The 17,307-nt window shown below is 45.7% G+C and overlaps 1 protein-coding gene and 1 pseudogene across 1 annotated transcript in view; both read right to left on the reverse strand.

Moving 5' to 3' along the window:
* Positions 1–16,796, reverse strand: part of LOC144151534 (neuropilin and tolloid-like protein 2) — a 60,602-nt gene extending 43,806 nt beyond the window's left edge. Inside the window, exon 1 of the mRNA XM_077682624.1 lies at positions 16,569–16,796. The gene's annotated coding sequence lies outside the window, so the exon portion shown is untranslated. The remainder of the gene's footprint in view (positions 1–16,568) is intronic.
* Positions 12,838–14,356, reverse strand: LOC144153165 (uncharacterized; annotated as a pseudogene).
* Positions 16,797–17,307: the final 511 nt, after the last annotated feature.

The following is a 17,307-nucleotide window of genomic DNA, read 5'->3' on the forward strand; positions in this document are numbered from 1 at the left end:
GCGGAGATGTCGAGTTTGCAGTGAATAAGTGCAGCGATTTGTGCACTACAGCAACGCACTTTGTCGGTCACGCAATCAAAGCGGGCGAGAATCGAAATCACGACCATGTGCTCAATACCGGAACAACCTTTTAGCCACTAAGACAGCACGGCGGGGTCAACTGGGTGGCATTCGTTTACATGCTGTACGTTAAAAAGCACATAGATGACTGAGAAGTGCCACCACACATCCCAGAGCTGTTATTGAAAGAACGTGTTTATGCAGGATCCACTAATAAATTGGGCACGTGCCACCTTTGTTAACCACAACGAAACAAAAAAAAACGCCTCTGCCATTTGTGAGTCAAGCGATAGCCTCGAGCGGAGCTCAGTGCACAAAGGAAGACGTCAATTACGGTTGCAGTGAGCACCGGCGACGACGAACACGCCCGGCTTGGATCGGAGAAGCCTGTCAAGACACTCCTCGCGGCGGAGGATGATGCGTGCGCGGTGAATAATATAGACGCCACGTCATTCCCCAGCGGAGCCCGCGTTTACGTGCGAGCATGCAGCCAGCCTCCAGAGAACCTCACTTGTACGTATTGCGCACCCCTGTTTCGCATGAGAACCTAATGCAAGGAACGACTACGCGCCGGCGATCTGCGTCCCAGGAAGCGGGAGAAAACAAGGATGACTGGCATCCATACTTTGCCGTAGAGGGATAGAGAGACGTCGGTCTTTTGTTGTGCGCGGTTGCATGCCATCGTGGCAAGCGACAGCGGGCGGCGATGCGTGAGCGAAAAACAATGAGAGGCGAGCCGCTCGCTGTTCTTTTCGGGTGAAGTCGGTGGAGCGAGGTTCTTAGGGAGAGTGGCGTGTGGATTAAAAATTGCACGAAAATTCCGAAAGTCGTCTAATGATACAGAAGCGTTTTTACGCTGTTTCTCTTCATTCTAAGTTTTTCAATGCCCAGATATGACTATGAGCGTTACTTTTCATCGTTTTTATTTCTCAGTCGCTTCATTGCACTATACTGGGCTTCTTTTGGTTGTGTTTGCTTCTATTTTTGTTTATATTTTGTGGTTCTTTGTTACCAATCATCTATATTTACGCTATTACAACGTCTCACTAAAGGAATTATAAAGGTGTATCTAATTTAGCACTATCCAGTCATTGATCAAAAGAACAAAAACGCAGCAGAGAAACACTACAAACAATCGAAAATGAACTCACAAAGTAGAAAAGATCTATCTAGACCGCCATCACATAATTAAAATACAGAAGCCAGAACAAACAAAGGAAAGGCGCATTGTTTTACCAACCGAAAGCTTGGTGAAACGAGAGGCCGCGCGAGAATGCGCACGCAGTAGTACACAATTCTCGAGATTCCTGTAGCTTTTTAGAGAAGCAGGTTGCTCAAGTCGGAAGCTGGGCAACATCTTGTCCCCTTCCGACAAGAGCTCATATTTTCTAGTATACTATTTGCGTGCAAATGCCTTATACTGCACTCCTGATTCTGTGAAGAAGAACGTCTCGTTGCTCGTGTGAAATTTCGAATTCTGTGTGCTGTTCAATTTAAAAATTAAAGGCGTATCTCAGTTGCAATGCTGCCCGTTGGGGGGGGGGGGGGGGGCTGTAGTCTGATACGACCTTTCAGCGTTAATTCGCGAGTATAGTCCTTAACGCCTGCACCGAATATACCTGCGCACGCGCGTGTGCATACACAGACGTACACAGAAAAGTTCTGCTAGGTTGGCTAAAGAACATGGGCCTCTTTTTATGCCTCAAAAGTAGAAGGTGATCGTCAGTGTAGATCTTATTTTGAAATATTTATCATCCAATACGATCTACTCCGCGTTACAAACACACAATTTGTGTTGTAATACATGTGCATGTACGTAAACGCATTTCCGTCATCACTGTTGTCATTATGATGCGCAGGTATATGACCATAACCATTATATTTTCGATCGCAATTACGTTCCGCGTAAGCGGAAGTAGCAGGATCCCCCTATCTGATCTGTTTTGTCGTTGTCTTTCAAATTTGCCACGACAAATGTACTATCGTGACAAACTGAAATAACAACGGAAGGCGTGGCTTTCAGTACATGCTGCGCATCCTACGGACGGGCCGCATATGCGCAGTGCGAACAAGTTACGAGAGTTCGTTACCAACTTTGATATGGAACGACCATCGTATTTCTATCGCGCGTTGGGCGCTCGGCGCGAAATAAAAGATAACAGTATATAGCTACGTGTGCCGTTTTCACTCGTCGCCGCAACAAAGGTAACGCTTGCGTGGGCAGGCGCCGGATGCGGTGGGAAGACAAACCAAAACGCTCACACGCCGAACGACGGCGTTTCAATATCAACGTTGGGCACACACTTTCGTAAGTTGCTCGCACCGCGCCTACGCGGCCCGTGGCTGCGCGGCATGCACTGAAAGGCACGCGCTCCGTTGTTCACATTTCAATTTATCACGGTAGTACACTGAAAGATAATAAACCATAACTAAAGAAGTTACACGTCCACAAAAACGTTTCTTATGTCTTATGTATGTGGTTCATCGCAATTGGCGAGCGTGAGCCTCCTGTGTCAGAATGGGAAGGCATTACTGGAAGTGCCTACTGTCTAAAGTATTTACAAGAAGCCGTGGGCCCTATAAAGGAATCTAATCAGCCCAAAACGTTGGGAACTGCGAGTGTCTCCTTTGGCGCATTGAGGAGACCCAATTTTCGCTTCATTTGTATAGTTTCTATCCGTAGCGTCTACGTCAAGTTAGCCTGTTGGTTATTTATTGGTGACGTCCCACATAGCATCCTTTCGCTTGATTTTTATGGCAACGACTACTGAAGATTTCAAGGGCCGACAACAGCGGAATTTCAATTGAAGAAATGGAAGGCGTCATGAAGGCGCTGATAAATTATGTGTGCCTGAAACGTATTTAGAAACTAGAACACGAACCATTTTGAAAGTTTGCGGTTGTGTTTTTGCGTGAACAATTTAAGCGCAAATGTAAAAAATTATATCCAGGAGCTTCTAATTCTGCGGAGTGAAGCCCATGACTTACTGCTTTTAAATAAGCAATGATAGCAACTAGGCCGCGATTCCGTAGCTGATTTTGCGGTACGGCTTCCAGGTTTATTTATTAAGCGGGTTGTCAGCACGCCGATGAGGTGGAAAATTTATAGCGGTTTGCAGACATCGCTTGAAACGGAAACATGGCGTTTATATTGATTGCACGGGAAAAGCATGAGCCGTTCCACACTGTGAATGTGGATCATTAGAAAAGCTGTGGAAAACACACGTCACAGACATGCTTAGAAAATGTAAACGTATTCATTTTTCCCGTCGTTTTTTACCAGTAGTGAGTACAGTGAGTAGTAGGAAAGACTACAGTTCTGTTCTAGCAGACAAATATGGGACTGTCCGCTTCCCATCTTATGCCTTGTCCGGAACTTTTTGAAGGACACTAAGCTCTGTGACTTTCGGCGATTGTCTGCGAATGGTTCTAGGAGGTGCCACGTGGTCGCAGCAATTGTGGGAACGTGTCACCAGGCTAGGTCCTCCAGTTTCCAAACGACTCCCTCCCTCCCTCCCTCCCTCCCTCCCTCCCTCCCTCCCTCCCTCCCTCCCTCCCTCCCTCACTCACTCACTCACTCACTCACTCACTCACTCACTCACTCACTTACTCACTCACTTACTCACTCACTCAACCGCTTGCTCACTCACTCCGCCAATAACTCTATCCCTCCAATACTAACTCACTCAATCACTTCTTAACTCCCCTCACTCACTCACACACTCACTCACACACTAACTCACTCACTCACTCACTCACACGCCAACTCACTCACTCACTCACACTCCAACTCACTCAATCACTCTCACACTAACTCATTCAGTCACCAACTCCCTCTACCCACTCCCTCCCTCTACTCACTAACGCACACTCACTCACTCACTCGCTGGCTAATTCACATATTCACTCACACGCTAACTCACTCACTCACTCATTCGCATGCCAACTCACTCACTCACTCGCACGCCAACTCACTCAATCACTCTCACACTAACTCACTCAATCACCCCTCCCTCTACTCACTCCACTCTCTCTCTCTACTCGCTCACTAACTCACTCACTCCCACGCTAACTCACTCACACGCTAACTCACTCACTCTTTCACACGCCAACTCCCTCACTCACTCACACGCCAACTCACTCAATCACTCTCACGCTAACTCACTCAATCACTCTCACACTAACTCCCTCCACTCCCTCCCTCTACTCACTCACTCACTCGCCAACTCACTCAATCACTCTCACACTCACTCACTCACTCACTCACACTAACTCACTCAATCAATCACTCCCTCCCTCTACTCACTCACTCACTCACTCACTCACTCACTCACTCACTCACTCACTCACTCACTCACTCACTCACTCACGCATAAGCGTATGTATGGACAGCTGGCAGGATTTCCCTAACATTTGGGGAGGCGGCCTCGCCAAGGATACCGTTGATACGGCAGTGTTTGTCGTTCGATTCAGGGATAATGTATACATGCCATTCGCTCGTAACGCATGCTGCAGAGCGAACGCTACCATCGAAAGTAGTTTTAAGTGCAGAGCACATTAAGGACTCGGTTTGTCGTCGCAGCTCGCCCGTGGTCACGCTATCTAGCCACCGCAGTCACGCGGCGGAACACACTCAAACAGAGGCTTTTAAAAGATACCCACTTGACCCTCGATTAAGCCTTCCGGCCAAAAGTTAAGAGGGTACTCGAACAAGATGTTTATATACGAGAAGATGTTTATATACGTAAAACCGTTCGAAACTCCGGAACCGCTTGCACTAGTTATACATGTCGCCACTATTTAGCGCAAAGAACACTGCAGGTGCATTTGAGGCACAATATATTCACTTAACAGGCAGTCCCCGCGTTCGTTTAGTTGGGAATGCTCGTTTAAAGTTTATTAAGAAGTTTGCAAATAATTATAAAGGAAGCTTGTTGGGTTGGTTTATACGATAGTAAGCGAAAAGGAGCGGGCGCGGAAGAAAAAAATTCGACGGGTTAAAAATGGCGCCGAAAGGCAGCACGTGCGAGATGAAAACAAGCACAAAAAATTGGCCGCGTATCTGCTCCTTTCGTTGCAAATGTCGTCAAAAGACGATAGTCTTTATCGAATTTTGCCAAGGAAATGCCTCCCTTCGCTTTCCCGCTCATTTCTCATGTTCGTCTTGCGTCACGCTCCTCCCAAGGTAAAGACGCCAAAGGTTTGCTTAAATCATTTTAAATTTCCCGCGTTCCACTGCTCCAAACCGGGTGTCTCGATGCCAACGCTGCCGTACGGCGAAGACGCACGTGAATCGAGGCGCCCTACTTCAACGTTTATAGAACCGCGTTTCCCTACTCCACGTGCGTTGCGAGCAGAACGTGGAACTTATCTAGTGGAACCTTTCGTAACTGTTGCCGGTTGATTCCTTAAAATGCCGCAAGAAGCCATAGTGGCGCGGGCGACAGCAGGCGACGGCGAAGTGAATTTTTTTTCTGGAGTTGATGAAGTATTTAATTTCGCCAAAGACAAGCATGTGTGATTTTTTATAAAGGAACACTGCAAATATCACTTCTGTATTAATTTGTTGTCTTATATTTACGTAATGTCTTGTTCTTCTTCAACAATGTTGACAGGTATGAACATTACACCGGACTTAGACGGGTAGATTTAGCTGTGACTATATAAGACTATTGCGCAGGCATTATTTCACTTTGGCCGGGTGGCTGAATCGAGTCACAGACAGACAGACGGACAGACAGACAGACAGACAGACAGACTAAAATTTCTGGGTTTAAGTAGCCCAAGAAAGACTATCGTCTTTAAAAATTAAACCAGTTCCACTCAGCGTGAAAGCGGTCGGGAGTGCAGAGCGGTGATCAATCCTCCAAAGGGGCTGTGGTGCCGTTCTCCGCTCTTTGCTACCGCCCCTCACGCTGTTCCCCTCCCTGTCTCACTGCTCTCTTGATGAATCGAACAGAGGTTTTGGCCAATGCAATTCAAAGTTATTGCCTTCGCAGTGCTAGCGTGCTGTCTGCCTGGAACAGCAGGAGCGGGAATTCTGTTCTTTTTGTGCTTGCTTTCATCTGGCACGTGCGGGAGCCTTTATTCGCAGTTTGGAACCCATCGTTTTTGGCGGTCCCTTTTTTCACTTAAAAAAACCAAACCAACGGGTGTTCCTATCTAAACGGATGCGGGGGCTGCCGATCCCTTATACAAATTTTGCATCAAACGCATGTGCAGTTTTCTTTGCTCTAAACAACGGGCGAATGTACGACAAGCGCCAGCTGTTCATGAGTTTCGAATGGTTATGCATATATATGTATAAACCACTCGTTTTTAGAAGCCTCTGTATGGGTCCGCTGCGCCACTAGGCCGTGGGATCTGCTTGGATATGTTACGTTGCAACGCAACCTTAATTCGGCGGTGGATAGACAGCGTGACAGCGAACGAGCTAGGACGACAAAGCGGGCCCCTAAAGTGCTCTGCACTTAAGATCTGGAGTTCTGTCGGGCCGCCTTAAGCGGCACGACAGAACTCCTTGCCGTGCTGTTCCAGGCATAACAAACAGAGTACCAAGAGAAGGATGCCAGCGGTCCCAGGAGAAGGCTCGCGAGCACTGCGAAGGAGGAAAAATGGAATCGCATTGAACAAAAATCTGTTCAATTCATCAAGAAAGGAGTGAGACAGGGTGGAGAGGAGCGTCAGGGGTGGTAGCAAAAAGCAGAGAACGGCGCCACAGCCGCCATGGCGAATCACTGCTCTGTACTTTCGACAGCTTACAACTTTAATGCAATTGCTTTAATTTTTTTATAAATTTTTGTTTGAAATATTGGTTTCCCCTAAAACGGATTTTTGTTTTTATTATTACTACAACATTAAAGGTAGATTATGCAACCTGTAGGTACATCTGGTTGCAGGACGAGATACCAGCATGGCCGAGAGTGAATGCCGCCATAGCCAAGAACTGATCTCGGTGCGTCACGGGCGCTGCGGACTGGCTGCTTGAAATATGTCTCTCGACGACCACATTGATTCGTGTCCTAACGGGCGTTTTGTAACACACGGTAGCCTGATTACCCACTTTGTAATAGCCTGTAGCATGTTTCCTCGCATTCAGCCGCTTGCCGACCCTATCGATCGATCGCTCGCTGGCTGGCGGGTTCCCAGAGACCCGAGTTTTCACAATCGCATTACTCGCATGCGAGGAAGCTGGTAACGACGGGCAAGCTCAGTTGAATGCCAACGAAGTTCCTGCAGCAACAAAAAGAACCGTAAGGCAACTCTATGATGATGCAACGGCTCGCGCGATGTAGATCAAGCCCTTTTCCTCTGTAAATTTTGCCGTTACTGACGACGTGTTGAAAGTTCGTTGCGTAGTAAAGATTTTAACGGGCCAGGACAAGATTCTCCTTCCAGCCGTGAAAAAACCAACCAAGCGATGGCAAAGAAAACGTTTGTGAACCTCCACGAGAGACTCGTCTATCGAGCCTGCTTTACCTTCATCCTAAACTTGCGGTACAATCTGTTTCCTTCAGTGCCATAGACGTAAGCGAGCTTTAGTTTTTTCTTTCCACCCGCAAAAAGTCCTTTCGAAGACTTCGGCATGCGCATCCACCCTCGTTGTGTTAACCTGGATAACTACTAGTAAGCTACCCTACTAACTACTTGTAAGCTAACTTCTAGTAACTACTACCCCCAGAGAGCATGATTGTACGCGCTTGTGAAATATACCACGCCGAGCTCCCCCGCGTACGAAGACTATCTGCGTAGTCTCGCGACAGTCGTGTTTCTGTACGCGAATAAAAACGCGCAGTCCGGAGCAGCTGCTTGTCCGATATTCAATTACCCGCCCCTACCAAAGACTCCTCGAGATGAGAAGAGTCTAAAACACTTAACCAGCTTAAGCTAGTAAGGCTTCTGCACTAATAAACGCTGGTAAGCAACACACACCTGCTGTGTCCTCTATCTGCATATAAAAAGCTTATTTGGGCCAACAAACTACGCTGATGAAAAACAAAGAACATATAGAGGTCTATCTCAGTTGTCCCGACCTCTAACTTGCAGTCGAAGTCAAGCTAATTTTTACTGAATTTTATAAGTATCATAGGCTACGGAGTGTAAACTGATCTAAAATTTGCGCGTCGTTAAAATGAACAATTAAGAAATTTTAGGGTATTGAATGAACCGAAACATCCTCCAAGAATGCGTTTGCGTTTCACAAGGCGCGGCATTTGATTGCTTTCCAGCCTTAATTTTATTCCAATTTTAAAATCAGGTGATAGTGCAGATAGGGTCCCTGCCAGCTGAAAGGGTGACCCTCTGCGTTCGAAAAGAGGAGACACCAGTTGCTCCGTTGTTTTTTCTCGCTGTCCACAGACGGCGCAGCCTGTACAAATATTGCACACTTCTGCACAAAGGTTCTATAGGATCTGTACCGCCTAAAAAAGCTGGAAGTGCCAAATCTTGTACCGAAAAGACTTAAACGTGAAAGTGAGCGGTGGGTATAGAATATAGATAAAGGCTTTCTGAGAGAGTTTTGGATCTATGTATGGTAACTAAGGAAAATACTGAAGATTTACAGTCATATCACAAACGGAGAGGGTAAGGTACTAAGAGGGGAGAAGGCGGTACTGCACATTCGCTCAATCATACAAGAGAACTTCAGAAGAACGGAAAGAGGATTCCAACAATTAGCGAGTGGGGCAGCTGAGGTGCGTACAGAAACAGAACTAAAGTTGGAGAAACTAAACTGGAAAAAAGCCGAAGAAAATGTTCCAGCTAATACGGCAACAGGGACGGATGAAATTACTATACAACTGGTCAACCTGCTGGGTCCAAAAATCAAAGCACAACTGATACGAACAATTTAAAAAGTGATAGCATATAAGAAGTACCTGACGATTGGCGTAAGAGCATAATAAAGCTGATGTATAAAGGCAAAGAAGACAGGGCTGATGTTAACTGGCACAGGCCTATTACAGTTACAGCAGTGGCATACAGGCTGGCAATGCAAGCCATAAAAACGGAACTACAAGCGTGGATAAGAGGAACGGCACGTTGGGTGACTACAAAATAGATCCAGAGGAGGCAGGTGCTTGGAGGACAACCTATTTTTGCTAACCTAATTCATAGAGGCATCAATGGCTTAAAAGCGACAATTATTTATTTATTTATTTATTTTAACATACTGCCAATCCCATTTGGGATTTTTGCAGGAGGGGCAATACATCGTTGCAAATACACAAATTTCAAGCATGGTTTTCGTTCATACAGGACGAGAACAGTATAGACATCTGAGAGAGGTTTTCTACATGGCAAGCGAAGGTTGCATATTACATATGAAATCTGAAATCTCGTGCATCAAACGTCACCAGGTCATGGAAAAACAAAGCAGCAAAACATAGTAAAATTCAATGCAGGATGAAACACAGACAGAATTTTGAGGTAATATGTTACAGCAGCGATTGAAGAACGAGCGAAACCAAACATTTTATGAAACCAAGCCAAACATATTACTGAAGAGCTACTCAGTAACAGTGAAAATCATAAGTGACCCAGAGAGCCTAGGAAAACCGTGTAGACTCATTTAATGAAATTTTGGGCGTCATTTTGGTTAATTTGTTTCATGGAGGTGGTTTTCAATTAGAGTTAGAATCGTTCTATAGATACGCTACTCGTAATCGATGAATGCATACTGTTCCACTCTCTTACAGCTAGTGGGAAGAAAGAATATTTAAGGCAATCAGTGCGATAATTGTATTCTTTAAATGTTAAAGTCTGATTATGCCGCGTGGGCCTCGCTATATTGGTAGTGAGATACTTTGAAGTATCAAGGTTTAGGTTTTTATGAAAGAGTTGATGTAAGAATTTTAAACGCGCTAGTTTTGAACGATTCTGTAGGGTTAGCATACCGGCGTTCCTCAGTAGTTCTGTTGGTGAAGCATTTGTGTCATACCGATTGTAAATGTACCTAACCGCTTTTCGTTGTATTCGCTATAATTTATTTATGTGTACTTTAGCATGCGGGAACCAGATAATGTTAGAGTATTCGAGTAAAGATCTCACAAAGGCGTTGTAGGCTAATTTCTTCGTTTCTGGCGGTCCTGATCGAAGGCGTCTTCTGAGGGAAAACAGCCTTCCTAGTGCAACCGATGCGATATGATTTATGTGGGCATCCCATCTGAAGTCTTGCGTAAATATCACTCCTAAGTATTTGTGCTGGTGCACCCGGATTATAGGACTATTATTTATGTTGTAAACGTGTTCGTACCTGTTCTTCCTTCTTGTTATTGATAAATGAGCGCATTTTTCTACATTGAGGGACATTTGCCAGTCATTACACCAGTAATAAACAGAGTTTAGTACAGATTGTATTATCAGATGGTCTTCTATGGTGTTAATTTCCCGGTAAATTACGCAATCGTCAGCAAATAATCGAATGTTGGCTGAAATACTAGAAGGCAAGTCATTTATATAAATAAGAAATAAGATTGGGGCCAGGACGCAACCCTGGGGAACTCCGGATGTGACATGTGTTAATGGTGAAAATTTTCCATTGTATTCTACGTACTGAAAACGGTTGATTAAGTAGTTTTTTATCCAGCGAACCATGACATCGTCGTTGATAACCGCCTCTAGTTTTTTTATTAGCTTATTGTGTGGTACCCGATCGAATGCCTTTGAAAGGTCCAAGAAGATTACGTCGACGTGATTTTGGTTGTCTATGCTTACAGATATATCATGTGTTATTTCAACAAGTTGAGTTATTGTCGAGAGAGAGAGAGAGAGAGAGAAACACTTTTATTGAGTCCTGTGGTCAGCGGTACGTGGTGGCCGCCGGTTGAAGCCTGGCGGCGACGGTGGCAGCTCTTGTGACCAGGTGTGTTTGCAAGTCCAGGTCCGAGCTGCCCAGCGCACGCTCCCACAGCTCATCACTATTTACATACGGGAAGGGGTCTTGGGGGCATGCCCACATAGAGTGGACAAGTGTTGCGGGGGCGCCACAAAGGAGGCAATTCGGTGAGGGATACTGATCGGGGTACATTCGATGGAGTACTGCCCGGCAAAAGAGGGTATTAGTTTGCAGGAGTCGCCAGAGGCGTTCCTGATAGTTGGTGAGCCCTGGATGAGCGATAGACCCTGACGAAAACCGTGTTGGCAAGGCGATAATATATGTTCACGTTCTAGGTGTGTAGTTATGTGCTTTAAGATTATGTGCTCAAGCAGCTTGCTTACTGTGCAAGTTAAAGAAATTGGTCTGAAGTTTGACTCGGCGTCATAGCGGCCTACTTTGGGTACGGGAACAATTTTGGCCGTTTTCCAGTCTTTCGGTAATGTAGCTGTTGACAGTGACTTGCTGAAAATCAAGACCAGATATTTTGCTACCAGTTCGGCATATCTTTTTAAGAAAGCGTTTGGAATATTGTCGGGACCGTTACTCTTTTTTGTGTCAACGTTCAGCAAAAGGTTTAACACACCTGCTTCCGTTATAGATAGTGGATCTAAACGGCGTAGATTTTGGGAATCTATGTGTGGCATATTATTGTCATCGACAGTGAAGACGGATTTAAAGTAATCATTCAGCGAGTCAGCAGTGACAGAATCTTTGTCTTGGGTTTTTACATTTTTTCTGGACTTTTTGGGGCTTAAGTAGTTCCAAAACTTTCTAGGAGAGCTTTCCAGAAAGCCCGGGAGTACTTGGCTGAAGTAATTGTTTTTGGCTACCTTTATTTTCGACTTCATGTCGTGAAGTGCGTCAGTAAGCTTGTTTCGCGCAGATTCTTCAGACTTTGCTTTCAAAGATTTTCTCAATCGTTTTACTTTACGTTTAGCTTGTATTATGTCGCGCGTTATCCACGGGTTATGTTTTCGGGATTTTTTAACTTTATTGGGAACGTATTTATCTATGCAGTGGAAAATTATTTCTTTAAATTTCTGCCATAGCGTTTCGATATCAGCAACGCTGTCGGTTGAAAGTTCTTCGAACCAGGAGAATTCGAAATCAAGGTGGTCTACTATCGCAGTGTCGTCCGCGGAGTTATTCGAACCAGGAGAATTCGAAATCAAGGTGGTCTACTATCGCAGTGTCGTCCGCGGAGTTAAAGTCAAGAAATGTTATTTTAGGTTGGGAGTAAAGTGGCCTGTCCTGAACGGGGAGGGTACATATGGTGAGTTTGTGATCTGATATGCCATCAACAATTTCAATCTTCGCTTCATCCGAAGGAAAGTGCTCGCTAAGGAATATTAAATCTAATATATTCGAAGAAGACCCCTGAATTCGAGTCGCTTGGGTGACAATTTAAACAAGGTTAAAAGAAAACACAATATCAAGCATAATCTCTGAGCACGTGGAAGAAAATTGCATTGTCTGCCAGTTGGCATCTGGTAGATTAAAATCTCCCAATAATATCAGCCGCGAACCTAAAACGTGTCGTTGCATGTATTCTTGTAGTGACTGCATGACGTCACAGTCACTTGTTGGACTGCGATAGAAGCATCCCACAGTAACAGCGCATGATCCAAACATTAGCCTGACGAAAATAGCCTCCACACTGTCAACCTCGGGAAGAACTGTGTAGCTGATTTCTTTCTTTACCATAACAGCCACTCCCCCGCCTCGCGTCGGCCGGTCCTTCCGTATTATTGCATAATTTGGGGGCGCTATTTCATCGTTCATGACAACGGTGGTTAACCATGTTTCGGTCAGGCCAATGAAATCTGGGTCAAGTCCGAGCAGTAGGGATTCTAGCGATTCCATTTTGTTAAGTATGCTACGAGCGTTTACGTTCACGAAGCTTATTTCTGATGTCGCGGCCTGCGAGTGCGTGTTGTTGGTGTATTGTCTTGGGAGTTTTTTGTTGTTGGCGGATGATTCCGGTGATCTTTGATAGGTACTTTGTCATTTTTTTCATTGTCCCAGATAAACGTTTCTTTGTTAATGTACAATTTATCGTATGACAAAGTCACCTTGTCACCCGCATCTTTATTTGCTCTTGCACTATTCCACAGCATCCTCCTGATCTCTCGTACTCGGGGTGAAAAGTCTTCACTTATAGCAAAGTCTGTTTCTTTCAGTTTGTGACAGTTCTTGAACACTTTTGCCTTATCTCGGGAATTTAAGTTTCAGGATTACTGGTCTATTTTTTCCTTCGGCAGCTCGCCCTAGACGGTGTATCCGTTCAATGGCTACAGGCTCTATCTCTAGAATGTTCTTCAGAATTTTTTTATTTATTGTGTCCTCAAGAGATTCATTATTTTCGTTTTTGTCCTCCTCAATGCCGTAGAATATTAGATTACATCTCCTTGAGCGATTTTCCAGGTCATCTAATTTCAACTCAAGAGCTGTTATTTCCTTCTGCAGGTTAGATACCTGGTCCATACACGTTGATATCTTGCTGTCGAGTACGGTCAGGTTTTCCAATTTCGCGTCAATGGAAGCTAACCGTCCCTCTTTGATCTCTTTTATGTCGTTAGCTATAAGTTCTATCTGCTTCGCTATCTTAGCTAAGTCAGGTCCCGGGTTAGTCTCGACGTCACCACTTAAAAGCAGTAAATCTAAAGCGTACAACAGCATGTCAGAAAGCATAGGACAAAGCAGCCTTGGGCACGGCAGCACAATCAAGCAAGGATCGCTAGATCGGAAGCATTTGCCGTAGCGTTTGCTCACCTGGACGAAAAAGACGAACGGATTACTGATCTGCATGCCTGCAGTGCTGCCGTGGCCTGTGAGGCTTGGGTGACGCTGTCCTGGTTTTATACCCGAAGGCGCCCGGAAGGCCGCCAGGGCAGCGTTGTAACCCGCGCAGGCGTGCTGTGTTGTCCCTGTAGGTCGGTGAAGCCAGCAGGTGTCGATGATTCCCAGTGTCAAAGCGGCATTTGCGTCGTAGTCGTGAGTCAGTCTTATCGGGTTGACTTTTGGCGCCTGCGCAGATCCTCCATAGTCCACTGGTAGCGGCAGCAAGGCGACGATAATCTGGACGAAAAAGACGAACGGATTACTGATCTGCATGCCTGCAGTGCTGCCGTGCCCTGTGAGGCTTGGGTGACGCTGTCCTGGTTTTATACCCGAAGGCGCCCGGAAGGCCGCCAGGGCAACGTTGTAACCCGCGCAGGCGTGCTGTGTTGTCCCTGTAGGTCGGTGAAGCCAGCAGGTGTCGATGATTCCCAGTGTCAAAGCGGCATTTGCGTCGTAGTCGTGAGTCAGTCTTATCGGGTTGACTTTTGGCGCCTGCGCAGATCCTCCATAGTCCACTGGTAGCGGCAGCAAGGCGACGATAATCTGGACGAAAAAGACGAACGGATTACTGATCTGCATGCCTGCAGTGCTGCCGTGCCGTGGATGGATGGTAGATGGAGAACTTCTATAAAGCATATTTGAGCGGGAGGGATTATGCTACGACTTCGTAAAGCTGCTGCGGGGAATTTAAAACTAAAGCGAGGTGCAAATTACCTTAGATGACCTAAAGTGCACGGAACCGGTAATTACAAATAGAAATTTAAAGCAGGGTTGTCCTTTGTCTGCATTGCTGTTCCTTCTGTGCATGGCAAGACTAGAAAGAAAGCTCGAAGACAGTAAAATAGGGTTCAATCTATGTTATAGCGGCAAAGGACAGCAAGTGGAACAACATATCCTGGGACTGATATATGCAGATGACATAGTACTACTAGCAGATAGCGAACAGTGCTTCCAACAGCTCACAAATATGTGCGGGGAAGAAGAAACTGAACTGGGGTTAGAGTTTAGCACAGCAAAGTAGGGAGTTAGGTTTTTAATGACGGCGCTCGGAACGAACTGATATTCGTTCAACAAGCAAGAATACCGCGGGTAAAAAAATACGAATGTCTGGTCATACGGATAACCCAAGGTCACGCCTATATAAAAACGCATAAAGAGGATTTAAGAATGAAATAAAAAAGAAAGGCCTCTATCTTTAGACACAGAGCACTCTGGGGTTATAACAAATATGAATTAGGGGAAGAATCTGGAAGGGTGTAGCGGTACCGGCATTCAACTCTTCAAACGCAGTAGCGTATGTCAAACCTGAGATATAATCGGGGCTAGAAGTGAACTAGAGGACGGTAGGTCGATTGGCATTAGGAGCCCACAGTAAAACAGCAAATGAGGCTGTGCATAGAGACATGGGATGGGCCTCCTTTGAATTGAGAGAAGCGCAAAGCAAAATATGTTTGGCAAAGTGACTTGGAAATATTGATGACCAGAGATGGGCAGCCAGAGTGTAACGTTATCTTAACATGAAAAGCACGGAAACACAGTGGAGAAAAAGAACCAGAAGGCTTAGAACAAAGCATTTGAAACCTGGAATTTCAGGGTAAACGATCAAGGCAATAAAAAATGAAGTGAAAGAATCAGAGACAACGAACTGGGAAAAAAAAGCTTGGACGCTAAGAAGTCCTTACATATCTACAGACTCGGGAGGCGGTAGATCACGAGGGAAAAGTTCTCTGATAATACCAAAGGGATTGCATTGCTTTTTGAAGCCCGGGCGGGATGCTTGCGAACAAAAACGCGTATCCCTGAGTAGGTACAGAAAGAAGTGTGCGCAGGTTGCGGCAAGGAGCCAGAAACCATGCGAAATATTTTAATGGAGTGCAAAGGTATCCCTGAAGTCCTCAGGGAGGGAGACATCTAGATTTCGGAAGACTAACGGAAAGGTGAACTGTAAAGCAGTACAGGTTAGTAAACGAAGGTTAGAATGTTTGTGGGAAAAGAGCAGATAAGCAGCTGGGAAGGCATCTGAACTAAGAAGTCAGACCCACAAAATACTCTAATGTTCTTTTTTTTCATGGCAAAAGATAAAGAGAGAGAGAGAGAGAGAGAGAGAGAGAGAGAGAGAGAGAGAGAGAGAGAGAGAGAGAGAGAGAGAGAGAGAGAGAGAGAGAGGGAGAAACCTTTGATGAACAGTGAAGAGGTTAGCCCCACATACGACGGGGCTTGCTACGTCAGATGGGGGTGAATATAGCGAGGCGAAAAAAGAAAAAGGGGAAGAAGGACGTAGTAACAATGAATAATACGAAGCAGACAATGAAATCAGTTCGGAACGTAGAAAAGTCACACCATTAGGAGAGAAACAAAATCTAAGGATCTCAAAGTTAAGGAACCTCGAGTAATCCCGAGTCAGTCAAAAATGTTAAAAGAGCCTTTGTCCCTTGAGCTGCGTCAGCGTGACTTTGTCACGGAGCAAGAAAGTGCTGCAGCTCGAAAGCGTTTCCGCGTAGCAGCCGCAAAAGAATTATTTTCAGTGTTTCTCGTAGGGTTGCATGCTACGGGCAGTATAGTACAATTGAGGCTGGGTGATTGTACAGTGGCATTACTACTAAGGTCGCTGTGCAACGCCACCCCATTAACGCTAATCATCATCATCATAATTGTGCCGCGCTTGTGGGTCCCTCGAACGTGGCAGTCTGGTACACCGGTTTTCCTGATAAAAAGGCGCGCATAAGCTCATAACAGGCCACAACATTGCCAGATCGCGATGAAGTCTAGCAATTGTAGCCGAGACGCTTACCTTGTGTGCAACGTCACCGCAGCGCTCCCCATGAACGAGCCGTTCCAGGAGCCGTCCGTGGTCGCCTCGGATCACAGGCCATGCGGCAGCTGCATGGGGCGAGCTGCCACCAGGGCTTCGGGAGCCTCCGGGACACTCGTCGAAAAACGAAAGCCTGCCGCCAGACGGCCAGGCAGCAGGAACTGTACGCTCATCGCGTACACGGAGGTTCACCCCCTAATGCAGCGCCAAACCTGCGAGTAGAAAACAGGCAATACGATTTTGGACAAGGTTTTTGGACTGCCGCTGCAACTTTATGTTGAAAAACGCACGGCCGCACCCACAATTTCAGGAATAAAAGCGTAAGCGCATGAGATTTTCTAGTGGGCCGAGAGAGGCGACAGCAACGAACGAGAAGAACGCGCCGGGGCCAGGACTCTTCATCGCTTACTTTTGTCGCTGTACTCTTTTCTTTCCGAACAAACAACTTCTCTTGTCGCCAGGAGCGGTTGAAGTGAAAAGGAATAGTCGCAAGCGCCATGTGACGTCAGTACATTTGACTCTCCTTGATTAATTGGAAGTGACGTTCTGGTCCCGGCAATTTTGCCTGCAATTTAATGAGCAAAAATTACTGCATGATTTGAACCCAAAACCCATTATATCGGTCATTTGGAAGGTATTCTGAATAAAAAGCATCGAAATGCCCGTCATTTCTCGATAAAGCTTAAAATTTTAAGCGCCGAAACACCACTGTGCTCTG

This window comes from Haemaphysalis longicornis, unplaced genomic scaffold (genome assembly GCF_048455015.1).
Source record: "Haemaphysalis longicornis isolate Haplotype H1 unplaced genomic scaffold, Haemaphysalis longicornis Haplotype H1 scaffold_9, whole genome shotgun sequence".
In the NCBI taxonomy this organism is placed as follows: domain Eukaryota; kingdom Metazoa; phylum Arthropoda; class Arachnida; order Ixodida; family Ixodidae; genus Haemaphysalis; species Haemaphysalis longicornis.